Source organism: Apus apus, chromosome Z, assembly GCF_020740795.1.
Source record: "Apus apus isolate bApuApu2 chromosome Z, bApuApu2.pri.cur, whole genome shotgun sequence".
Taxonomy (NCBI): Eukaryota; Metazoa; Chordata; class Aves; order Apodiformes; family Apodidae; genus Apus; species Apus apus.
In genome coordinates, this window is record NC_067312.1 from 60044934 (window position 1) to 60071813 (window position 26880).

Consider the following 26880-nt stretch of genomic DNA (forward strand, 5'->3'; position numbering starts at 1 on the left):
CAATGAATGGCACCCCAGCTGTTTCATCCCCAGATAAATCCACACATGTTCAGAACAGTCTTGTAAAAACTCGGAACAAAATCACAGTTAGTGAGAGTTTTCCCACTGATCTCACAAGAGTAAGTATTTCTTGCTGTAAGGCTCACACTCACCCTGAAGCCACCAGAAAAGCACCCATTTTTATTAAGATGAAGAACAGGAAAGCACTAATTCTTTTAAGACAGAGATGTGCTGGTAGATATTTCTGCCTATTCTGTACATACTAATAACCTAAACAAAAACTTGAAAAGTTACAAGTTTTGCTGCTAATCATGTAGACACACCTGAAGAGGACTGGTTCCCCTAACACTTATTCCCAAGCACACACTATAGCTAACACTTTCTGTTGCTGCAAAAACAGAGATTATTTAAAATAATTTAACTACTATAGTTCTGTTAGTGATGACCAGCCAATTATTTATTGGTCAATGTATTTTCAATTATATTTAAAAAAATGAATACTTTTTTTTTTTTTTCCTGCAAAACAACATTACATTTTTGTTTGAGTCAGCAGTAGTTGCTTTTGTCTGGGGAAAAATTAAGAACCAGATGCAACTAGAACTCCAGCTCAAATCCTGAATACCATCCATATTTTCTTCACATTTGAATAATAATACTTCGTCCCTATGCCAGGCTCACTGTTTACAAAGCTACTATATTTATTCATACAATGTCAGTGGCCTTCAAGGCCAGGATGGATGGGGTTCTGAGCAACCTCATCTGGTGGGGGGTGTCCCTGCACATGCAGGGGGGTTGGAAGTAGATGATCTCTAAGGTCTCTTCCAACCCAAACCATTCTATGATTCTACCAGTGTGAGAGTCAGCAAATACAATGTTGTGTGCTTCTCAGAGATCTCTTAAATCTCAGATGATTCAAGTTTTCCACAAAGACTGATGGTACAAGGTATCAAAGAGCCTGAAGAACAGCTCTCCTGAGATTTTGTCATGTACTGTAAGACAACAGCAAAGAAAAGGCGAAGAGTCAGGAACTAAGCAAAAACAAAGAACAGTATGGAGGAGGAGGCACTACTGCAATCAAGAGAGAAAGGCAGCTGGATTTAGAAATAAAAAAGGACAAAGGCTTGAAATATGAATCCTTCAAAGGAAGAAAGGATTTGGTTTAACTGCAGTTAAGATTAGGAGCTTGTCAATATTGGGATCCTGAGGAAAGTCAAGACAATTGAAGAAAGATGTGAATTCAAAGTTAATTCTTAAAACATACTAAATTTCTAAAGCATGTAGAGTTAAGCTGAGGTAAGGCTACTTCAGAATAAGATCACTTACACAGTGATCAATGCACTTTAATTAAAGCATAGTTGTAGATAATGGGTCTTACCTACCTATGTCCTAGAGAACAGGGGTATGGTGATATAAAGAAAAGAAGATATGAACAGATAAAAGATAAAGAGAAAAGGAGAAACCTGAAAAAGTTTGGCTGCCAGGAAAATGGTAAGGCTTTATCCTAGCTGACATCCTCACATGCAGTGAAGTTTCTCCAAAACCCTTATATGTAGGAGTAATGTTTGTCATGGCTGGGAAGTTTCTTCTGCAGGTTCAGCAAAAAATTACATCCTAGAAGGTCCCAGTAGATGTTGTGAAGATGCCATAGCCTGCTGTGGCTAATAAGCGGGATATCCTGTGCATTACTACAGGAAATAATGAAAGCAGCAAAGGCATTTCAAGTAAGAGGACAGGATATTTAACCTCCCTTGTGCCTGTTAGTTAAAAACTTAGTTGAGGCAGTAAGACTCCAGGACTTGGATATGCATCGGACTGTTCCATCACACACAAAACCACTTCCCACCTCAATCTTGCCAGGCAGTGGTTTGCAAGTTCTCCTAATTCCTTTCCAGCTACCCATATCACATCTGTACACACAAGGTGTTTGTTTCCCTTGCTTCTTTCAGACAAAAGCTTTTTGAGATGTTTTTCAACTATAAACTACAAGAGGTCACTGAACAAATAAAATAAAATAAAAGTACCTTTTCTCAAGTAACTGTTGTTGAATTCTCTGATAAGGAAAAAGCTAGTACAAACAGGCGCCTGACATAGGGTAACTCTTCCCACCATTTCCAGCCAGCTGTGTCTGAAGTCTCTGTTTACCCTGGCAGAAGACGGCTCCCGCCCTATCAGTGGAGAATTCAGTCCTGTGGAGTGCAGGTGTTGTGCTCCATAAGGCATGAAAAAATGCCGAGGTCCACTGAAATTAGTTTTCAGATTAAGTCTGGCAATTTAATATGTTTTATGTGCATAGAATAACAAAAATTAAAAAGTGTTCTAAAATTAAAGGGAGTTAGGAGGAAAAAAACCTGAGAATTATTTCTTTATCCCTTTTGTGTTTCATGATTAAAGAAATACTTCTGCTTTTGAACTGCAAGCATGGCCAGCTCATAGGAGAAATTTTTTTGGTTCAGACCCTTTTCAGGCTGTCATCCCGGCTCTGAGGGTAAACTGGACACAGACCTCTGCAGCTGAACTGCAACAAGACTTTTTCAGAAAGAGTGTTGTCTGTTGGTGGCACAGAACTGCCACTTGTGTCCTTAACTACTGCTTCCCAAAATACCACTGTATGGGAAATAAAGAAGGGAAAGAAACTGTGAACAATGCGTCTTTGCGTCCTACCGATTTCCAGGAATAGCATGGCCAGCCCCTGGCTGTGACATGGTTTTCACACACCTCTCCCCAGCACATCCCCATGCCAGGCTTTGGTAACTGTGGGCTTCCTTAATGGCTCATCATGCCACGTGCAGGAACCCTGCAGGTTTCTGCCGCTCTCGGGGATCTTACAAGCTGTTAAAAGCAATAGGAACTTTCTTACATGGAGTTTGTAGTCAGGGGCTGTAGCTTCCTCCCTTCCTTTCAAACCCTGAAAATTACAGTATTGTTACTTCTATAAAGCAAGGAGTTTCAAAGAGCTGCAAATTAGCTACGTGAGAATAGGTTGAATAATACCTTCCAACCACTGTGAATTCCAGTAGGAAATTCATTCCCACTAACTGACTGTATTTCAAAAGTATTCATACATTACAATGGTTGGCTGCAAGTACCTTTTCTACATGAACTGAAGAAGCAGGTTTTTTTTCAGACAAGTAATTATCAAATATGTGGTCCTTTCTGTAAGGAAGAGAGATACCACTTAGCATTGATTGAACATATCTACTTCACTGGGAGGCTATATCCTGTTTTTGAAAGTGGATGCAAAATCTTAATGTCCCTAAAATTCATAAGCATATTGGACTAATTTGTGACCATCACCAGAAAATACTTCTGTGTACGGTTTTTATATTCCTTTTCCTTTTTACCTTCTATATAGGAATACTCAAGTAAATGAGTTAATTTCCTGCAATATTCCACAGGAACAGTTAAGTTTTACTTTGTGCAAGCTTCATATATATTGTTAAGAAAAAAACAACAGTCAGCCTACATCAAAAAAGGAAGTGAGTTTATTACAATACCCTAGGAAACAGATTTGCAAGACACCTGCAGAGCCCTGTGCTGACAAAGCCATAGGGCTTCTGCACAAAATCACCAAGTGTCAAGTGGTAAACCTCTGCACACTGAGCCATGATGATGGTCCCCCTATTTCTACACTCCAGTGCCAACACAGAAGTGGTTAAAAATGCTGTTTCTTGTCAGTCTGCTCTAGAAGAGCACCTAGCCTGGTGCAGGCACATGGCTGCTGCAAATCCATTCCCCATACAGTGAATGTACTTCCAAAAAATTTACTGGACCAGTTTCGATTTATTAATAGGATCATTGCTAGAAGTGCTGGTGACTGTGAAGCTTGCCTCAGCCTATTCAAAGCCACCTTCACTTCATATATTGTTTTTTCTCGGTCAGCTCTGATTCAGTAGCTGTGTTTCCTATTTCAAACACAGTAAGATTGTCAGTCAGGTACAAGTTCTGAAACTCCTTTTTTTTTCTTTAAAAAAAAAAAAAAAAGGGTTCACTGCACATGATACTTCTTTCCCAGTGACAGTCTGATTGCTGATGACAGCCTAAATTTTTTGTATAAAGTTCAAGAATCAAACTGTAATGTCACTTGCTCTTCATATTCTTCATGAGCTGTAAAAACAATTTCCCAAGAGTCATGGTTTTCCCAGTTTCACTCTCATGCTGCCTTAGCACTCCTGAATTTTTAAATTTATTTTTAGTTTCCTCTCAGAAATACACACTTGCTGTCTAAAAAAACTCACAGAACTTGAGATTTTTTTTTTTTGCATTTAATTTTGCAAAGCAGATACATATATCCGCTTGCATTTCTCAACCATCTGGTTTAATAACTACAGGATGGACTCTACACTGACCTTGCTTTCCACTACAATAGTCTACAAATAAAACTGTTTAAAACATGACTAAAATCCAACAACTGTTTTGCAAGAAACTCATCACTAAACAAGCCTGAAGGCCTACCATTAGTTGCACATGCTGTCTGCTCACATGGAATATCTTCTTATTTACTCTGACATACCTGACAATGAAGAAACTGTTAACACCCAAGTTTGTAAACTCTCTTTATTCATCAAACCATCTTTTGTGTTAAGTGACAGCTGACAAAAACATACTTTTTGAAAATAACTGAAGAATCACCAGAAGATCACTTACCCACTAATGCAATGCATATTTACAGCTTTAAAGAAAAGTTTTGCTACGTGGTGGTGTTGCTAACTCCTATAATTTTTATCACCCAGCTATCATAGAATCATAGAATCCTAGGGGTTGGAAGGGACCTCGGAAGATCATCTAGTCCAACCCCCCCTGCCAGAGCAGGGTCACCTAGAGCACATCACACAGGAAGGCATCCAGGTGGGTTTTGAATGTCTCCAGTGAAGGAGACTCCACAACCTCCCTGGGCAGCCTGTTCCAGTGCTCTGTCACTCTTACAGTAAAAAAATTTTTTCGGATATTCACCTTGAACCTCCAGCTATATAACACCAGGTATTTTCTTTGATGCTCTGGCGTCTGGAATCATGATATCAAATGAGTTTTTTGGCACAAGAGAACTCTTTGGTCTCTCAATATATGTTGCATGCTTCCCTCTTTCATAATTTTGAAGATCTGATCAGTGAGGCATGGTGACCCTATGTCTCTTCATATTTCCAGAGACGCCAGAAAAACAGCACTCTCCAATGAGTGTTACGGAACACTCAGTGACGCATTTTATCACCACTTTTCAGAGCCAGGTTAAGGAATTCAAACCACTGATAAAAACTAGCTTTTCAAGTACTACTTCTTGCAGACAGAGGCAAGCTTGTTCTGGCCCTTGTGCAGAGCTCAGCCCAACCAGCAGACCCAGGCAAGGGGCAGAGTGCGCTGAGATGGCTGTACCAGATGGGCTGATGTCAACTGTCCACAGGGATTTTGCACCAACAGAAGCTGCAGGATCTTGTTAAAGGGAAGACCTGCACCGCCCGTTCTTGTAAGTGAAAACTACAGATCTGTGCCCTGACCTTTGAAAGTGGGCTGCACCTTCCAGTGCCACTGACTGCACCAGGAGGTCTTGAATACTCAGCAGTTCTGAAAGTCTTGACATCTCCCTCAAGCCTCCATAAATGCAAACCAAGCTAAACTATAAAAGCAAACCCCTGGAGAAAATAAAACATTAAAATATCTTTACTTGTAAGAGGAAAAATTATCAAATCCATCTCCAGTAGAACATTCCCTTTAGCATTAACCTTTATTATTAAGCAAAATAATAAAACTGGTAACTCCATAGTATTTCCACTAAAAATACAGAAAAGACAATTAATATCAAAAACTCTTAATGTTCTTACATAGAATTTTTTGTTTAAATTTTGAAAAAACTAAACAATATACTTAGTGGTTAGCACTAAGTCACAATCCCTGAAGGGATCAGAATGAAAATAACTCTACCGATGGTGCTTACCTTGCCAGTCCAGCTCTCCCGTGTACAGCCTGTAAATAGGTATCTGATAATTAACTCACATTCCTTTCTACATAATCACACAAACTAAAATTATTTAGCCGTATTTCCATTTTTCTCTACAATGTCAAGATCGGTTATCATACATACTGAATATTAATCAACCACCAAGAAACAATTATATATCATCTTATATAACAAGTATCTATCCCTCAATACCTTTCACCTGAACACAAATACTACTGTCTGCAGATTTTCATAATCTCTCTTAATACAGTCTCTTCCTCATGCCAATTTCTGAACCTGCATTTTTGTCATACAGAAGATACAAACCTAAGCAGCACTTGTTTCCAGTTAACAACTGTGGCTGAAACGAGCACTTAGCCTGATGGTCACCACACATTCAATGACACTTATCAGGTTAAAAAGATTACAAAGAGATCTACTATCTCAGATTTTACTTGGTATCAGAAGACTTGCAGTCCTTTATTTCTTGCACTGCAAGTTAGCACTATGAAGAAACTGAGAGAAATCACAAATCATTCTACAGTACAGAAAGTCTATGAAAATTACCATGTCACCAAGGTGGCACATGATTATCTCAACTTTTATTATTTTGTTGACCTGAGCCTATCAGAGTCAGAGTTGTAACATTATTTTTTTTTCATTCATTCTGCTACAAACCTCCACCAGTAATTCTTTTGCTGAACAGCAGACCAAGGCATTTGTCCGAAACTCTCTGCACCATCAGAACTTTGGAATGGACATACTGGCCATCATGACTAGAAACGCACTTACCCTGGTATTCCGTCTTTAGCAACAATGATGAATAAACATCCAGAGAATCACGAATAGAAGCAGTATTACAAAATGCTTTCAATATTTCACGTATTTAGATAGCTTTATAGCTTTGTACCATTTTATACATATTTTTGTGAATATCCAACATCAGTGCTTTACCTTCCTAGCATCTATCTATAGAGGTAGACAGAGAGGGGAAAGTAGGAAAAACAGGAACTAATAAAAATTATAAACCTCAAAGTGACCCTGTCTAGGTTTTTTTAGGTGCACTAATGCTTTACATTCTGATATCTGTGCAGGTCACACAACGAGGAAGCAAGTAGCATGTTTCTCATTGGAGGTATGGAAATCTCCTGCTCTGCACACTGCAAAGCACTGATGCTCAATAGGGAGCAGTGAGTGAGCAGAATCACCTGGGGGTACAGCCATCTGTCTCTTACCTTACAAGACCAGAGGATCTCAGCTTTAAACCTATGCCCTACCTCAGCAAAAACAAAAACTTATTTTACCCTTGGCAAATGTACTTCTAGATAGGACACTCTTAAAAATTTGCTCTTAAAAAGGTAACCTTCCTATCCTGGACTAGTTTTTTATTGTGTTGTGTGTTTTTTTTACCTTTCAGAAAATGGCAGCTGTGTGAAGCTGTTAAAGAAGGCAGAAATGGCTAAAGTAATCTTGATGGAGAATTAGCAAGCAAAGTGCAAGTAAGGTGGTCAAAACTGTGTAAAAAATACTATTTAACCTCTGCCTGTTGTTCATCATGGATGTCACGAATGTGTGTGGCATATACAAAAATGTTAATACATTTTAAAAAGAACTTCCCCATGTGGCTTTTTTTACTTCTAAATTGTAAGCTCTATCTGGGTTAAGCTTTACTTTTTAAAAAGTTATATTGCATTATCTGGCTTAGAAGGAACAAAACAATGTTTTGCAAACTTTCTTTCACTGTTGATACAGCACAATGCAAACTCAGCAATTGCTTACCAAATCTCTTCCCTCAAGACCACCCTGAAACTCTAAACAAGTCAAAAGGGCCACACTGAGAATAAATATCAAAGACATTGCCAACTTCATCATTCCATTTAATTATCAGACAAGCTCATTAGCAGAGCTGTATAGAAGAGTATGCCTGCAGCTCTTGCTCACATCAAGGATCATGGAGAAGTAGGTTGCAGACACACATAATGAAAGCTGCCCAGAGCTGGCAGCAATAGTGCATGGCAGAACCTTGCACAGGGAATTCTGTCCTCCTACCTAAGGTGAAACTCTGCAGCACACTGTGCCATAAAGTGAAATTTGGCACATTGTGAGGGAAGCCAAAGAATGAATTCAAAAGCACAGAGCATGACTGGCAGAGCACATCCTTGCTCCGTTAACAGAGTGTATTTTCTGCATGAGGGAGGAGCGGGTGGGAAAGACAACCCATGTCCTCAGCATCCAAACACTCTCCTGTCTCATAGAGCACCACACTGTGAACAAAGCAACACAGACATGGGTGGTAAACAAACACTACCATCAGAAAATGTATGTGAGATGTGTGTGTGGGAGGAGGTGAACGTCTGTGTCTAGTCTGCATGGGGTGGGGAGAGGTATTAAAAATGCAGCCACGGTAGCCTGCTTCTGGGATCAAAACAGCCCATCACTGAGCTGCATCATTTGTAGCCTAGAATTCAGTACTGGTTCAGCATGCAGCAACTAAAACTCACAGAGTGCTCAAGGAACTGAAAAGACAGTTTGCCTGAACTCAAGGCAGATCATTGCCGCCTCTATAAGCAGGAGTGTGTCCATCTAATTGTGGGATATTGTCAAGCACATTTTAGCTTAAAGTACAAACAAAATCCTCATTGACAATAATTGGAGGATTTCTTCAACTCTTTTCTATTGAGAAAATAAAATTGGGGGGGGGGGGGCGCTTAAGGAGTCACAGCTGTTACTAATCAAATCTGTTTCAGAGAGTAACGTGAAACAGCATGTTTGCAGAAGTTCATAATCACAGCAGAATTAAATCATTTTTACAGAGCATTTATTTGAAAAGCTCTGTACACAAACTTTGAATATAGCAGAGAGTATTTCCCTCGCAGTTTAGGTTTAATTTCATTCCTGGAAACCACTATAAAAATCCTGCTCGCTTGCAGCAGGGTTCTTTATTTACACTTGGTTTTAGTTTTAAGACCTGTGACAAACACCAGATTGCTCACGTTCATCACGATGCAGGCAGAGCCCACACACTGCCCTGCTGGTAGTACCCAGTCGGCCGGCATGCTGCACTCCTGGCTCACTTCAGTTCCCTGCAGACATCCAGGTCTGGAGCTGGAAAAGAGGCTTTGAACTTCACACGCCACCTGGCACTTCAGCAGTTACAGCCACAGGGTGACACTCACACCTCAAAATGATGATTCTGACACCAATATTGTTTTTCCCCTACTACAAAGACCAAGCCTATACTTAGTGCTTGCACAAAGACATGTCCTCCTCATCCCAGTGAGAGTTTTGTGTCCACCTGGGGTCCTCCTACCTCCAGAGTGACCAGCTTCAGCCCTTCCCCCATGCACAAGAGGCCTATTGTCATAAGCACAGAATGCTTTTTTATTTTTTTTTATTTTTTTTTTTTAATTAAAGTATAATATATAAGTATCTAACTCTTGGAGATTTTACTCTCTGTGTTGAGATAGGCTTCTGCTTCCCCACTGAAGCTACCAACAATATTCCTAAGCAGTGCCAGGTGCAGTGATTTTTTTTTTTTAAAGGAAGTTTTACTAGTTCAGTGGAAACTGGCCAAAAGCCATGAACTCGTTTCAGACAGCTGACCAGCCAGCTGCAACGAGTAATGCCAATGCCCTTCCCTCATGGCTGTGAACACGTCAGCTCCCTGATGGCCTGGCAGCAAGAAGATCACATAGCCTGTGAGCAGCTTCCCACAGCACATGTAGTAAAGCCTCATGCCGTCTCTTTGCCCAACATTTATTATGACAAAATTGCTTACTCTGTTTCTGTGCCTCTTCTCTATGCACTGCTATGTGTCAGTCTATTCCCCACAGAAAAAAATGCCTTTCCAGGCCAGTCACTCACAGTGCTCAGTCATGATGGAAAAACTTCTTCTTTTCTCTACCAATAGCTTGTGAGAGAAGTTGAAGGAGTCTTGTGAGATTTCTCAGGGGTAAGCGGCAGGGTGTGGCGACAGAGAGTCCTATCTGCACTTTCATTCTCCCCCACCAACTGAATTCTGTATGAAGGGTAAAGAAAGCAGGCAGAGATACAATGACAGTTGGATCTCCCTGTGCTACCTTTTTTTTCCCCTCCAAGCTTGCTACATGCTATAAACAGTGACAGCTCATTAGAAAGCAATTGTCCCACAGTATACTGCTGGTTTGTAAGTTAGATAGCACTTTAATCCTGCCCTCCCCTGTTATACCTCAGAACTTTGCAGTGCCCTGTACCAGTATGGGTATTTACTTACAGCTGTTCCCTGAACCCCTCTGTTTCTAGAAACTTTTCACTCCTCAGCCTTGACCTTACAGCTAGTTTTCTTGCTCCCTATAACCATTTTTTTTTTCCCCTTAAAAGTTACTCTGCCTATCTATCTGTGTTTGTCCCACCATTTGTGGAGGTAGTTGGGATCCAGCAAGAGCAGGATGCTACCACAGCTGTATCCACTCATAATTTCAAGGTTTATGGGTCCCTTGTTGACTTAGACATGATGTCTTCTTTTAAAGATAATGTTTTTGAGAGACTACACATACCAAAAGCACTGATAAGCCTCCATAAATATAACCTCAACTTAATTAACTGGGCAACACTTATCAAAAACATCTTTCTGTTCATTAAAATATTTAGAGTGAAGCTGCAGTAAAAAAAAAAAAGGTCATCTTAGTGGTTTTGCTATGGGGGAAAATAATCCACAAATTATTTATAGCTTTCTTGCAGTATTTCTCACAAGCTTTCAGAGCAGGCATTAACCTGACATACAAATTTCTCCAAATATTATTAACACTTCAAAGACACCACAAATACTAAAATAGATAAAGTCTCTATTACTTATTCTCCTCCAATGTATCCTTCAGCAGGACAACACAGCTTCCAATCTTCTGCCTGCTGAGTTAATGCTGAAAATATGCATTAGGTATGAAGTACTCGGTTCAAGAAGAGGGTTTCATTTAAACTGATAAAAAGTAAGGATATTTCCTGCAGTTAAGGGAGACATTTTGTCCTCAATTTTACGTTTAAGCTTGCAGGTTCCAGAAAAATGTTTTATTTTTCTGTATCTCACACTGTAACATGAAGTTACAAAGGAGTTTAAAGCAGAGAATGACAAGAGTGATTTTAAGGCATACTCATGTTTTCTCATCCAAAGCTATGGCCAAAAACAGTGTCCTCGTTTCGAATATGTTGATGTCAGTGGAAATACCACATATGTTAGTATGAGCTGCCTTGTCACTGAGGGCTCCTCTGTTTCATCCTAACTGGGTTCACCACAGAGTTGAAGAAGCCACCTTTCCTTGTCTGAATTGGCGAGACCTGAGCTGGAGCTGGCAGCGTGTTTACAGAGCCAGGGCTGTTGAGACACCACTCTCAGCAGGATGACTTGGTCCTACAACATATTCTTCATCCCTTCGCACCTGGTGTTGGTTGCACTGAAAATCCAATGCCCTCTCCAATATACAGCCTCCCTGTTTTCCAGGCTATTCAGTAAGTATTGAGATGGGCTTGGGACAGATACCTACAGAGCTTGTGGTTTGTACCAGGAAAAACTAGAGGTTTCCAGTCTTAACTTATTAAGATATGAAGTTACTAGCTCACACAAAGCAGAAATATAAATAAATAAATGCCTGATATGAAATGTCTGGTCTACCTGCACATAATAGGTGTGTGTGAAGTGATCAGACAATATCTTTATTTGCAGATGAATTTCCATGCATCACCAATGCATTTCCAGTGCATCAGCTTCACAACAGACCAAGGAAGAGAAATTTTGGAGTATTTCAAAATTCTGTTTGGCACATCTGATTTATTTATGTATGCAACTAAGTTGTTTCTGTTCTACATCTCTAGATAATTTAGCCATGACACATTTTAACAGCTTAAACACACACAACCTGCTTTTTTTTTTTTTTTTTTTTTAACAGTGAGACCTGATTAGATCAGATTGAAGAAGTGAGGGCTTTCTTTGTGAACATATCCCCTTTCTCCTACAAACAATACCAGCTGCTTGACAGCAGCTTTATATGCAAGGCTTTGCCTAAAATCACCTGCAGGCTTGCAGATCTAAGACTGAGGTGTGGATTAAGCTGAGGGCAAAGGTGAGAACTGGGGTCAGAAGCAAGCATCCGTCTATAGAGCAACTGAAGGATGTAAATATACACATCACCTTTTCAGAAAAGTCTTGCCCAGATGGGAGTCTGCTGTAGCCTGACAAAACGGATTTGGGGGAACCACAAGTTTAAAGCTACAAGGGAAGTCAAGAGGCCCAAAATGTGAGCATAGGCATCTTGACCAGCCAGTTGTGCCCCTCTGCTGATTTATCAGCTTCTGTGGATCTCAAGAGATCAGCAGGAGTGGAAGCAAAGCTACTCCAAAGCAATTAAGACTCTCTCCGTAGATATCCTGCTTTGAAGTAAAAACCACAACAAAAAACAACCAAACAAAAAACCCAACCAACCAACCAAAAAAAAAAAAAAAAGTAAAAAACCCCAAAAACATTCCAACCTGGCAAGTTCTATTTGTTAAGACTTGAGCATTTTGGCTTGAGTCCTAAATGCAAAAGTAACTCTTGGATGGCTGAAGAACTACTTCCAGAATCTGCATTTTTCCTGTTCTGGATCATCCTATTGAGTATTTTAAAGAAAATTAAGGTTGAAAGATGTTGTGACTCAAGCAAGATACAAATTACATAGCTTAAAATAAGCACAGAGTTCACATGGGAATGGGAATGACCAGAGGCAAAATCCAAATGCACACTACTTCTCAAGAAGTTAAAAAAAAATTGATTGGAAAATTTAAAATTGAAATGGCCTTAGATTTGTTGGTCAAAGCCATTTCTAGCTGATTTCTAAGTCACTTTTAAAATAAAGGATTACTAGAATTAATATTACTTTCTTCTTCTCAACACCGGGACAACACACAGCTGCTGCAGTATATTTTTCTGCATCTTCCAAAAACATCATGTACTTCTAAATTCTGGAAACTCTTTAAGCATAAGAGAGTATTTAAATAGTCTTTTGAGCTACAGAAAATATACTTCATACAAGCAAGGGAAAGTGCTAGAACTGCTGCCAGAAACTATTAAAAAGCTTGAAGCAATTTCTACTCTCTTGTTTGAACAGGAAAAAAAGAATAAAGGACATGGAATCTGTTTTCCCTTCTCTCTGAAATATCCAACTCATTTGTCTTAACTTCTTAACTTAATCTGTGCTTTTAGCCTCCCATCCCCATGAGTATTAAACAACTAAGCAGTAAGAGAACAGGAGCTCAAGATAGATCAAGTGAATGTTAGCCTGGGACATAATTTTGCTAATATGCACAGGCATGTTTTCTGTTTAGTGCAAATTGTATTATTTTGTGTTCAACTGGTTGCACTTGCATAGTTTGATTGCCCTGTCTATCCTGTAGGGCTGAGGAAAATGGTGAAACTAAATATGAATTTATTTTCTGTAAAAGCAGGGCTGAGACATGAAAGCCGTGAAAGAATCTTGTTAGCAATTCCTTGTGTAGGCAGTATGTCTCACTTTAATCATATGCATTATGGCCTTTACCCATTGCTGTGAATTCACTGAGAGCTTTCTGCACATCAGTTTGTCTAACCCACTTTCTACTGTCTCTTGTGTCTGCATAAAAAAGATGAAAACTATGTTGCTTCTTACACTGCAAACAGGAGACAACACACACGCCCAAAATCTGTGCCTTTGAAGAGCATGGCTTGTGTCCATCGTTTCCTGTTTTTGTTCCATGTTTTTCACTACCGTTAGTTATCATCTGGATGCCTGAAGTGTCTGCACTGAGATTCTGAAACACAAGAGGGCAGGCTAGATGCAAAGGAAAAAGCATCGTGCATTTTCCTATTAGGTTTCAAAATGTAAACAGCCCAGCTCAACAAACTGACAGGAAACTTAGGAAGAGGTGCATTTCTCAGTGTCAGCATAAAAACACAGGACTAAGCTCTTATTCTGTTTTTCTAGACAGTATACTATCAGCTATAGCTGTACCCCTGCATTTAGAAATGTGTCAAAAGGTGAAAGGTCTTTTCTTCTTGAAAGGTGTAGCAATTTCCAAGGCTGCTATGTAATGGTAGGAAAAGTTTCTTTGCCCCCTTCCAGGTCATGAGAACACAATGGGTTCCATCCCAGTGAATTCCATTCGTTGACATCTTTAAGGTCCTCCCCCATAAATTTATTTTGGTAAGTGTGTTGTGTTCATTCTTACACAACCCTGATTTTTTAAGCACGGGTAGTTTGAGCAGGCTGTCATACGGTGGTTGTCTAGAATTAGGCAGCACAGCTGTGAAGTAGCACTCCAGCCCCCCTACTAACACGTTCTCTGCTGTCTTTCTGTTGAAAAATTTCCTGAACTAGACTCCTTGAAGCTAAAATACCAGTTAAATGTACAAATGCCATTACTGTACAATGTCTTCTTGATAGTTTTCATATTAATTTACTCAAGAGTTAATTTCCTCAATAAATTGTGTACTTTGGCAATTAACAACTCCCACTGAAGACACCAAGATTTATGTCATGGATATGAATGAGTCCCAGGTTAGCTTTTCTAGACAAATCCCATGACTGGTGAAATGAATATGGACATACAGTCTGAAGCAAAACTGTGCCCTCATTTTTCTGTTTGATGTTAACAGATGAAAAGATAGATCCTGCTAACCCATATTTTTGCTCCTCAGCCCAGCTCCTCTGCACTTATCTGCATAAGCAATGTAATTGGCTCTGAAGACATATTAATGTAAACTAAGGCAACTTGTTTGAATATAAGTTTACAACTCGGAATCCAGATATTTGGATCCTGGGAGCCTGGGAGGATAGGATTAGTCAATCTGAAAAAACAATGGTATAAGAATCCATGTAGGTACTCCAGGTTTTGAAAAGTTCTTTAAGTTCTTTGACTGTGACAACAATGAATTCTTTAATCTGTTTCAAACTAAAACAAATTACTGACCATTTATGGAAAATAAAATTCTGAAGAATTTACTTGCTATTCGAGGTAAATCAATGCAAGCATTCATACAGACCCCTTCTCCAACACTAGCAGTTATTACACAATCTGTGTTTTCCACACTCCTGCAGCACATCATCAGCATTTAGTTGTACCAACTTGTTACCAGAAATGGCCTGGCTGAACTGCCTCTCTTACATAAACAACACTTGAGTTGGGTGCTATTTGGTTGGGTTTTTTTTGCAAATGATGTTCGCTCCAGGAGCTCACCTACACAAGAGAACTTATGACATAAACATAGATGAACACAAAACCAGTTGAGTAAAAAATGTAAATGGTGCACCAAAAAGGAATTAGAATTTGTGTGTAAAAGAATTTACTGTTCCACACTCTGCCTTTTATTTTCCAAGTTTTTCCTCTGATAGATACTTTAACACATGTATGTAGTACTCTAAGGAAAATGTTCTGACAAATCAAAACCATGTTATTCTCACAGTCAGCTAGTCAGTCACCAGCCTTCAACTCACACCTTCAGGCTATTAGCTGCAGGTTGGCTAAATTTGCCTTTTGGACTATGCATGCTGTTATGCTGTTGAACAGGAACAGGATCCTCTCTCTCTCTTTTTTTTTTTTTTTTCCCTCATCTTGGGAAAGGAAGTGTTCTGGCACTATCTCTAGGTCTTACGCTTAGAACAGGATAAAGCAAAAAAGAAGACACCACCCTACAATATATGTGTTTTGTGACGGAGTTAATCAGTCTATCTGAACATGCTGAACTTCCCCACAACAGAATTAAAAGGAAACACCTTGCAGATAATAATGAAAAAGTGTAGTAGCTCATGCAAAAATCTTTCCTCTTCCCACAACAGCTCTTTAAGGATTCAGTTCTTGATTTCTTTTTAAAGAAAAACAAATCCCTATCCAAATTCAATAATAATTTCACCAGATGAAAAAAAAAGCATCCCGAAGAATCTCTAGGAAAAAAGTTTGCCTTCTCACTCCTTTGTAAAACCTGAAATGACTCTTCTCTTTAGAGAAGAACACAAAAAAATATGGCATATTCTATTTCTATGAAAGAAAGCCTTAGCACATGGACACAGTTCTTAAAAAATGTCATACTATTACCTTCCTATAACAGACTATAGCAAATTTTAAAAATCAATTTAACTGTGGTGATTTCTGATTAATCTGGTTAGGATCAGTAAATTGTAATTGCAAAAGCTCTGCACGTGTAAATAATAAGTACAAATTATTCAGAAGTGGAATGGGTTGAATGTTATCAGAAGTTTATACACACAGTACCAAATTCCGTTCCCTGAGAAAACTAAGTTCAGATATTGATTTTCATGCATGATACCCTTTTTTCATTAGAGAGCTATGATGAAAAGCCAGTACTATAAAGACTATGAGCTGAAGTTCAAGATTGCAGCTAAACAGCCTGTGATCCTCTGTATATAATAAAAATGCCATGTTGAATCAAATACCAGTCTGCATTTAGCCAGGCTCATGGAGTGAAGTACTACTCAAGAAAGATAATCCCATGAGATTCAAGCTCTACTTTGCCATAGCTGACAGACACCAGGCTGTACCCTGGGTGTAGAGCAACAAGTGGAAGAGTGGCTGCAGACGGCACAAAGGCGACCCATCCCATCTTTTTCCTTGCTTTGGTGTTTTGGGACAGGATGCTGTAGAATCCTCCTGGCCTATGTCGACTGCAACCATAGCCATTTCCCACGGAGACCTAGGCACACAGGAAAGAGCTCGGGGCTGCCCTCCCAGCCCTTCTCCCCAACCTCCTGCTCCAAAGGAGCCAAGGTGTGCTCTGCTCAGACGCAGAGACTGGCTGCAGGCACCGGGGAGCTCTGCAGCTGAACCAGGGACAACTTCCCCCTCTCTCAGAGCCCTTCATGAGCTTGCAGCCCAAACCAAGTTTTAGACTTCCAGGAATACTCAGGCAGTGAAATGTTACTCAACATGTGTTACATTTGCAAATCAAACTCTGTAACACTGCCATAAGGACACAAATATAACACTTGCTTTCCCAGAAAGTATTCTTTTCTTTCCTTGATGAGATTGGTCCATTTGATGCTAAAATTCAACTGCTTGGGGATGCAGAACTCTAGTGACCAACCATAAATAAATGGAAAGAACTATATTGAGCAAGAAATAGTGGAAGGGCTTGTTCCTGAGGTGCTCAGTAGAAACTCTTTGCTCTCCAACAGGAACAAAACAGGTCCTCTATGCTGAATAAACAATCCCTTATCACTCACTTATCTGTATCTTAGATGTAAAAAATAAGTAGCAAGCACTCAAAATCATTAATTAATGATAAAGAAAGTACAAATGAAATTACAGAACTGCTTAAATTCAATTCTATAAGAGCGATTCTATAAACTGGAGTACAGTAGATGCTGAGAAGTAAAAAAAAATTGTACAGCTTTTAACCTAAGGTATTTTTCCTCTCTAACAATTTTATTATGCAATTACCAGCTCCCATCCAAAGGGAGTTCTACCACTGTCAATCTGCTAGATGCATACACGTTCTACGTTTAACAAGAAAAGGTTGGGATTAATTTCATGTACAATCTGCGTATACAACAGAGTATGCCAAAACTAGTCTATAGAATACAAACTTCCATACTATATGAGAGTATAAAATTACAAACATAGATTTTCTGTGCATCTACCCACAAACAAAGCTTTATAATTTTAAAAATTAAAGTGAAATTTTTGGACTTAGATTTTTCCATTGGTAGGGTTCCTGAGGGTGGATTACAAGTAATGTGCATGTGTTCTGAATCTACTTGTCGATCCCTCTTGAAAAATTGGCAAGATTGGATAGTAAAGTTCCAAGCTGAAGCTCTACAACTATCTTTGAATGCAAGCTAACCATCTGAAAGGAAAAAAGTGGCTAATTTTCCAGATTAGTTTAAAGTATTCTGAATTTTAAAATCCAAGCTGCACAGCTTTTAACAAGATTATTTGTTTGATGTTAATATTCAAGGCTGAAGTTTTTTTGAGCAGAAGATACATATCAAGCTTCTGTGTGCAAGAATGGAATTGCTTCATTAGAACTGGAGGGAAACAACCTAATTTTGTAGACATTGTAATATTAAGTACAAAAGAAATGGGATTTAAATATTTGCTAAAACATGTTGCTTACTTCTGCTCACACATAAATGAATTTTTTTTCTGAATCAGAAAGAAAATCAGAGACCATAATTTGCTTAGTGAAAGATGTTTGTACATTATTTAATACTACACATAACCAACAAAACAATGTTTAGCAGTACATTGACAAGTCAGTCTTTCAGATACTTTCCTGTTAGACCTATTTATTTACCATTTTTCTTATTAGCCAAAAAAGCTATTCCTGACTACTTACACCTCCACATTTCTGAAAGTATGCGTGTTTGAATGCTGGATTTGTGAATAGATACTGAAACATTATTTAAAAAAAACAAACTAACAATGCCAACACAGTACTGAAGAAGCAGTCCTTCAGTCAGAAAAGAAGTTTACCTCCCCTTTTCTACTTTGTATTTCAAGCTGCTCTGCACTGAACAAAAGGGTACTTATTGTCATTTCATTAAATCTAAGGTAACAATAAACATTAACTCAGTATAAAACATCATGTCATGCTGTATGTAGCTAGGTTAAAAGAGAATGTAAAACAAATTACCTGGATTGCTTAGGAAACCCTAAATGTCCTATTTTACCCAAGCATTTGTCAGCAGAATTAATGAAAAGCCCTTCTTGCTCTTGCAATGGGCAAAGGTAGCCATTAGTCTCTGAAACATACAATTTTACAAGCAAGACAAAAGAAAAAGCAAATCTTGAGAGTAAATATCAGCTGGGCGTTCACATAACAAGGTCCAGAGAGACATATCCAGAAGTTTCCTCTTTTAATCCAACTCTGAATAATGTTGGATGCTGTTCTCTGCTCCTTCAGAGCTCTACTACTGCCAAAATAACTGCAAGGCTTGCAAGTCCGAGTGTATCTCAAGCCTTTCCCAAGGCACCCCAACACTATCTGAGGCACTGAAACTATGGCAACCGAATAAGAAAGCAGCTTCCATGATTAATAGATGAAGATCCCAGTGACAGTGCCTAGCTAGGCCATAATTCAAGAACGCAAGAAGAATTAGCATAGAATCCATCTCAATCTACCACTAAAAAGTAGATTTTGAAAGGCATCAAGAAAACAGCAATTTTTTTTCTGAAAAAAAAAAATCTATAGAACTATAAATTGTTCAAATTCTCATTAACATTTCAATGAACGGCTGCCTCGAGTGCAAGTAACAGATAAATGTTCATGAACAATGGAGAAGGAAGCAACATAGCAAATTTCCCATCTGACTATCAAAGACTTACATAGAAATGCTCAATATATAGAACATCTGAATGAAGCTGAGCAGGAGGAGATAAGAAAGTAGAAATAATGTTTGCTGCAGTCAGGAATATATTTGGACACAGTTTTTCCCATTGTGTTGGGGATTCATACAAAAGAGTACTTTTTCCATCCGCTGAACTGGAACACCTGACCATATCTATTATATGCTCTACACATTTTCATTACTAGAAGTCCCTGTGAGTCTGTCAAGGTCATTGCAAAATTGATGAAGGCTACGGATATCTTTTTTTTTTAAGTGCATAATCAAATGTCCACTATTGCCTCCAGTAAAAATGCTAATATTATAGTCTAGATGGTCTTAGACTAAAATGAAAGGGCTTAATAAAAATATTATTTATTTTCTTCCACTTCCATAAACATTAAGTTTTCACTGAAGGCAACTGGCTACAGAGACCATAAAAGCACAGGAATGCTGCTTTTTTTTTTTTTTTTTTTTTTTTGGCCGTATCACACAAAGGGTATAACCCTGCAGTCAAGGCACAGCTTTACCTGGGGAGGGTGAGGGAGAAGGAGCCAAATCTATCCCATACTGAGGACAGCACATGTGCTGACATATCACACAATGTGCTGCAATACTGTGCATCTGCCCACAGAAACTCTTTAATTTCAGCATTGTACGGATGTTGTGAAACTATATTTCTGTTGAAAGTTCCTCTGTAGCAGTTTTGTGGGTAGCTAAAAAAAGCCCTGAAACAAATGGCATGGGGTGGTCCATGATATGTGAATTTCAAGTATCTAGTATAAATACTCTACATAGAAATGCCTATTATTAACAATACTTTTGAAGAAAAGGTCATCGCTGAATGTAGTGAATTACCATATGTCTTCACTCTAGAGATACAGCAACTGGCAGTTCTGTTAATAGCTGGTTTATCTAATTCATTTTACATCTCCATTTCAGCTATTAAAGAAATACTTTGGGGCTTGGGGAAAAATTGCTTTCATAAAAAAATGATGCTGTATGCACATGGAGTATCGTACACCCCTTCTTTTGGCTGAGAAATAACTACAGTTCTATACTGGGAAAGACTTCAAGAGGTTTTTCAGCAAATTACAGGATTTTTCTCATTTTCTTCTTCCTTTTCTTTTTTGTTTTGTTTTTTTTAAAGTTATATCTATTTTGGCTGGAGCTAAACTTTAGATTTCAGAGCACATAAGTCTGGCAGCTTCATTTATGTTCATCTTCTGTGTGAAAGCTGAGAATATTATTATTTTGTGGGCAGAGCCATAGAACTGTCAACCCCTTCCCTATTTCCCCACTATTAACTGTAGCAGCCTTTATAAGTCTGAAGCAACAAAAACTGCAAATGCCTCTATGCCCATCTTTTAATGAACCCTCTCCTAAGACTTCCCGAATACTCTGATGTTGTAGGTACACACCTCTTTACTTCTGGTGCTTTACCTCCCTCAGTTCCCATACCACATTTAATTTTAAATCCTTTCACATCTTCCAGCTGCTAAAATAGGATAGGTGAAAGAGCAGCTTGAGAACTCCAGAAGACATACAGAACTCGCAACATATATAACACAGTAGGTGGCACTCTTCCCTTTAAATCCTCAAGCAGTCACTTGGAGCTGTGCTACCATACTTGCCATGTTGCAATCAAGATCCAAAACCAAAGTACCATTTACTACGAGCAATTAAAGATCCCTTAACACTGTATAAACGTGAACATTCCGTTATTGCCATGGCCATATGTAATGGCTTAGTTGCCTCACAAGAGAGCACATAAAGAAAATAAAGACATGCAAACTCCAGTATGCCAGGTTTGCACTTGAAAACAGAAGACTCCACTTCTACCTTCACAGACTCTAAACACGTCTAAGCTACTCTTCACTCAAAACAGTGGTGCAACAGGCTAAAACCAGAAATACTCCTGCAGAGAGGTGTTAGGCTCAGGCCCAGGTTTTCTCTCTGCTGCTTGTTTCCGATTATGGACACTGTTCATCGTTGCTGTATGCTATTGATCAGCAGCCGAACTCCATGCTGCTGACACTGTCTTACTGCCAAAAATATCTCTGTGTATGCCTCACCCCCCTCAGCATAATCCTAATGCACAGAATTAATGAGTATAAAATGCTCAGATGGTCACCAGTAAAAAGCATTGCTTATTCCTCTTACTGTTCTGTTTCTCCATCACAGCAAAGTTTGTCATAATTTGTCAGGCATTACTTTCTCCATAACACTCAGATCTTGGTCTGAGTTAACAATGAAGGTCGATCCAGGACAAATGCACTCGCACCATAGCTTCATGTCCTCACCAATTATTGATTCCCAACAGAGAAAAGTATTTTCACATTGGTGCCTAGACGTGAAAAAAAGTTCCCATTTGAGTAGTATTTCAGCAATTGCGCTTATTCTCAGAAAATTACTCATGCGCGCAAGGCTTCTTTGGGTGTGCACAGCTTGCTTGGGTGAATGAGATTGGGAAGGATAAAAATTAACCTCCTTAATAAATTAATAGTAGGAGGTAAAATACCACAGCATCTGTATCAAATTAGGGTAGCGAAAACTTATGATTTAGTATGGTTCAGCTTTTCTCTAGCATATGATGCCTCTAACAGTGTTGAATGTTATTTTCCAGAATTTACCCAGTTGCTCATTTTCAGCACTGGCTATAGCGTATGGGAATCAGGTACTACACATAAAACTTTTTTGGGGTAGTGTAACAATATGTTCTTGCAAAAAAGTTGGATGGGAGGCATATATTAACTCAGGTCAATTTAATTCTAAAACATTTTATGTCTCCCCTGTTGTAAACCCTATAAACTCCTTTCATGTGTATTTGTGTATGGCTCTTCAAAACAAGATGACAAATTTCCCCTTCCCTTCACAAAACATGAACAAGCAAGTCCACAATCACCTACTTCCTTTTTCATGCAAACAGCCTTAGTCTGGATTTATCACAGGTCATTAATTTGATCTGTCTCCTTTTATTATTTTCTTCTTTTTTTTTTTTTTTTTGGTTTGTTTCGTTTGGTGGGTTTAGTTGGTTTTTGTTTCAAAAATTCAACTAAGGCAACTCCTTATCCTTGGTCTAACTCTGTCTTCAGTCTTAAACTCCAATAATTGTGATTCTCTATTTACAAACACTAAGAGGGCACTATGGCTAATACTCTCATCTTCAAGTAGCTAGAGATGTTAATTACTCTCATAGATGTTAGTGCCCAATTATTTTTTGGTTCGAGTAGCATAAGCCCAGTTGATAAGGTTGTTTTTTTCCATTAAGTAACAATATACAGTTATAATGTTGACTACTTGAGAGTGCATGTAACATGTGTGACTACATGACTCATCTCCCCTCCAAATATTCATCCACCCTCAAGAATTTGATTACTACTACATGGAAAGCAAACGTTGCAAATATACTTCACAGAATTACTTACTCTTTAAAAAGTCATTTAGCATTCAGATAGAAACCTCATCTGGGCTTTCTGCTCCTGAACTAAAACTTCCATGAAAGCCAGAGATTTTCTCCAGTGAAGAGTGATGGAGAACAGAGATAATAGATTTTATGCATAGGAAACTGTTTGGCTTTAGAGACAGTTCGTATATATTCTCCTTGTCTTTGACCTTATGGGAAGCTATCAAATTAAAAATGGGTTCCTTTTTTGATAAAACTATTCCCCAGACAGTGAAACGCCTTTGCAACTGTACAACTTCAACTTAAGAGTGATCAAAGATCTTACCGAAGCTATACTATTTTGCTTTCAACCATGTAAAAGGTAATACCTTGAAGAAAAGGATCGGCTGAAACAGACACAAATTTCCTCACAAAAGACAAAATTAGTCTCATTAACAAGAAGAAAACAAACAACAACCAACAAAAAAGCCCAACAACGACAAAAACCGAACCAAAAAAACAAACCAAACAAAAAAAAACAACCCAACAAACACAAAACAAAACAACAAAAAACCCCAACAAACAGCAAAACAACCCAGAAGTTAATTAGAGCAAGATCATTTTGTTTTTCTCGTCTGAAAACAAATGGCAAAGGAAGTCCTGAACACGGTAACAGCTGCATAAATCTTACTCTGAGAGAAATGCCACAGACTCCTCAAAATCTCCATGCGTTCTGGGATTAAAGGGCCTGACTCTGCGGGACTTTCTCACGTTGATGCCAAAGGATTTATCCGCCAAGCAAAGATTACTTGCATGAGAATGGGTCACCGGATGGCACTTAAGATTTAATAAAAGCAACCCAAAAGCTGTCACTGGACCAACTTTTGCAAAGACAGTGGGAAAATCACGCCTCTAGCTACTATCTTGGAGTTTAACTTAATGATTAATATCGTTGCTGGATAACGCCACGCAAAAGTTAGCAGACTCTGTGTCAAATAGTAAGTCACTGCAGACAGCCTTGTTAACAGAAAATGGTTGTGGAGATTCAGCTCTTCGGTATTTACAACACCTGCAAGCCGTGTGTGCCCCTTTGGAAGATCCAGCATTGACCTTGCAGAGTCAGGAATTAGCGTCTCTTACAGTTTATCACGGAGCTGACTCAAGCCTTTATTTTTGCTGTTCTATTAAATGAAATAATTTTCTGTCTACAGCAGCTAGAAATCCGTGCTGCACAGATGCTGGCATAAACGCTCATGTTTACAAACTTCAAAACCCGCAATTAGCTCAGGAGAGGAACAGGAAAACGAATTTCCCTCTCAACAATCGGTCAAGGTTAGAAAAAGGCAGATCCATTTGCCTAAGGAAAACCCAGCAGTTACCGCCTTGCGACTCACCCTGGGAAGAGCCAGGCAGGAGAGGCGGCAGCGGCGGGCAGAAGGGCATCTCCGCGGCGACTGATCGCGCTCCAGCCTCTGCCCCGCTTACCTCGCCAGCCCCCCACCCGCAAGCCGGCCGGAGCCACCCTCGGGAAACGCCTTCCTCGAGCAGGAAGGAAGGAAGGAAAGAAGGAAGGAAGGGGCGGTGGGACTGGCGAGCCCTAGCAAAAAGCAGGTACTTTCTCCACGCCTGATAAAAACGACCCAAACTTTTCGCCGCCTTCACCGTCGGCAGAGCGCGGGGCGGTGCTGACCCTCAACCAGCCCCATAGGCTACCCCAGCTACCGCCTCCTGTCCTGCACCGCCAGCAGGAGCTCAGCCCGGGGGCTCATAGGGGCTTCCGCTGTTACGGGGCCGCAGCCATGGCTCTTAACTCACCTTGCCCTCAGCTGGGAGCCTTCCCTGCCCTTGCATATACGGGGACGGGGTGTATGTGTTTAGGGAGAACTCTCTCCCCTCTTCAGTATACTTTCCCCTCGGCAGCATCCTGTTCCCTCTTCAGCATCCCTTCCCACCTCAGCATGGGCAGCACGAAGATGCCCCGCTCCTAGACCCCCGTCCGGCCTCCCCACGCCCCTCCGGCGGCGCGGGGGGGTCGGGGGATGCCGCGTAGTAAGAACCCCAGCGCCTCTGGGAGGGCTGGCGGAACAGAAACTCCTTTGTGCCGGCCGGCCCTGTTATTCCCCCTTAGAAAAACTTTCTCTTTTCTGCCGTTTCGCCCGGCTCCCCCGGGGCCGGAGAAGGGCTGAAAGATCGGCAAGGCGAGGGACGCAAGGGGAGGAAAGGAGTCGGGCTGCTCCGCGATGCTCCCCGCCCGCCAAGCCGACCGAGGGTTCCGTCCAGTCTCCGCCAGGCTCGGCGCTGGGGCCAGCCTGCCTCCCTGCGCTCACCAGCCTGGAGAAGCGGCTGGCAGCGCCACCGGCCCGCGGGGGAGAGGCTGGCCGCGCCCGGCAGGAAGGGGCGGGCAGCATCCCTGCGCGAAAGACACGCTGCTCCTCCAGGCTGCGAGAGGGCAGCTGGCAGACCCCCTCGGCCGGGGAGAAGGCAGCCGCTGTCCGCGGAAAACGAGCGGAAAGGGGAGCCCGCGGCCGCAGCCCACGATCGCGAACAAAGCCCGTGGCAGCGCCGGGGGCTGCGGCACGGGAGAAGTTTCCTCGGTTCCCGGCTCCTTCCCCCAAAACGCAACCCCAGCCTTGGGAGAAATAATAATAACAATAATAATAATAAACCAACCGCAACCTAACTACCCAGCATTAAAGAGCTGACCCCGGCGTTACGCCTCTGCAAGGAGCGCCCACATTGTCCCTGTAACAAAGACACCCACACCCCCCGACCCAGCGCCACACGATGCCCGGCGGCCCGGGAAGGCGGGCGGCGGCCCCGGGGTCCCGCAGCAGCCCAGCTCTCCGCGGGGCCCCGGCGGGCGCGACCCCCCGCCGCCGGCCCGCTGCGAGCAGCAGCGCCAGCACCGAGCATGCAAGCCGTGCCAAAAGGCTAGGGAAGAAGGCTAACGCATTAACCAGTTGTGTGTGTGTGGGGGGGGCTGGTGTGTTAAAAAAAAAAAAAAAAAGAGAGAAGAAGAAAAAAGAAGGGCGAAACCACGAGATGCCTGAAAAGTGGCAACAGCAAGCGCTGCGTGTGCACTTGCAGGCGGCTCTTCTCTTCCCTAGGCGCTGCTAAGGCTTTCGAGACAGAAAGCAGCAACCAGCCTTACACCACGCACCCTCCTCGCTCCTCCCGAGCCTGCTGGGGCTACACAGGCACCTTCCTTTCCGAGCAACCCCGAAACGTTAGAGAGGGATACGGACGGGCGGAGTACTGTACCTTTTCGGTGCATGTATATAGGCAGCTAGAGGACAGAACTAGCTGATGTAGTGTCCCATTTAGTAATCCATTTAAGGGGATCTCTCTGGGAAACTGGAGCCACTCTCTCCTTTGCAATCCTTTGTCATTACTACATGTGTGCTTTCCGGGGGATGGAATATTTAGTATTTCTACTTTCTGAATTGCAAATGCAATTTGTTCATTTCCAATGATGGGCGAAAAGAGGGGAGGGAACAGGGAGAAGAAAAAACAAACAAAAAAACCACGATAGCAACTCCTCTCCGGACTCAAATTCCACTACGGTTCCACTCCAGTAAGTCCCCTTCAGTCGCGCCTCAGAAGGTAAGTCATTTCGGGGTCTTCTCCTTCTCCCTCTCTACGAAGAGTGCTCCCGGTGTGACAGCTGCTTCAGGAAAACTCCTAGACTGGAGGCACTCCCCGTGCCAGGGCAGAAAGGCGCAGTCGCTCCTCGACCCGGGCTGCCGGGCATTGGACTGTGAACGGCGAGGAGTCGGGGAGCCGCTGCGTGCTGCTGCGTGCTGCTGCCTGCTGCCGCCGCTACCCTGCCTGCCGCCGCTGCCTCTCCTCGGTGCCCGCCGCCCGCCCCCCTGCCCCTGGGACGCGGCTCCGCCGGCGGAGGCGGAGACAAAGCCCGGACTGGAGCGGGGCGCGCCCGTCCGCCTGCCCGCCCCACCCTCCACGACGGGCGGAGGACGTGCCCGGCAGCCCCGCCCCGCCGGGCGGTGCCTGAACGGGGCGGTGCTGGCGGGGCTGGGGTCGCTGGGCTGCCGCGTGTCGGGGGTGGGCGGAGGGCTGTTCCTCGTTCAGCTGCTTTGAGGCGGTGGTGCCGCTGTCCCCGACACCTCCCTGCTGGCGCCGGGCCGGTGCGAAGCGCTACTAGGCTTGTGTCGAGCAGGTGCCAGCGGAGGGGACACTCTGGCCCCTTCCCGTCTCCTCCGGAGCTGCTGCCGCCCCTCAGCCGT

At 41.5% G+C, this 26880-nt stretch overlaps 1 protein-coding gene across 7 annotated transcripts in view; it reads right to left on the minus strand.

Moving 5' to 3' along the window:
* The window catches only part of SEMA6A (semaphorin 6A), a 117527-nt gene extending 91087 nt beyond the window's left edge, over positions 1-26440 (minus strand). For 3 of the 7 annotated variants that reach the window (XM_051642160.1, XM_051642159.1, XM_051642152.1), the window contains exon 1: positions 25898-26440. The gene's annotated coding sequence lies outside the window, so the exon portion shown is untranslated. Of the gene's footprint in view, positions 1-9793; positions 9948-24030; positions 24086-24451; positions 24588-25897 lie in introns of those variants that run through there. The other 4 variants (XM_051642153.1, XM_051642154.1, XM_051642155.1 and 1 more) reach the window with 4 other exon arrangements.
* Positions 26441-26880: the final 440 nt, after the last annotated feature.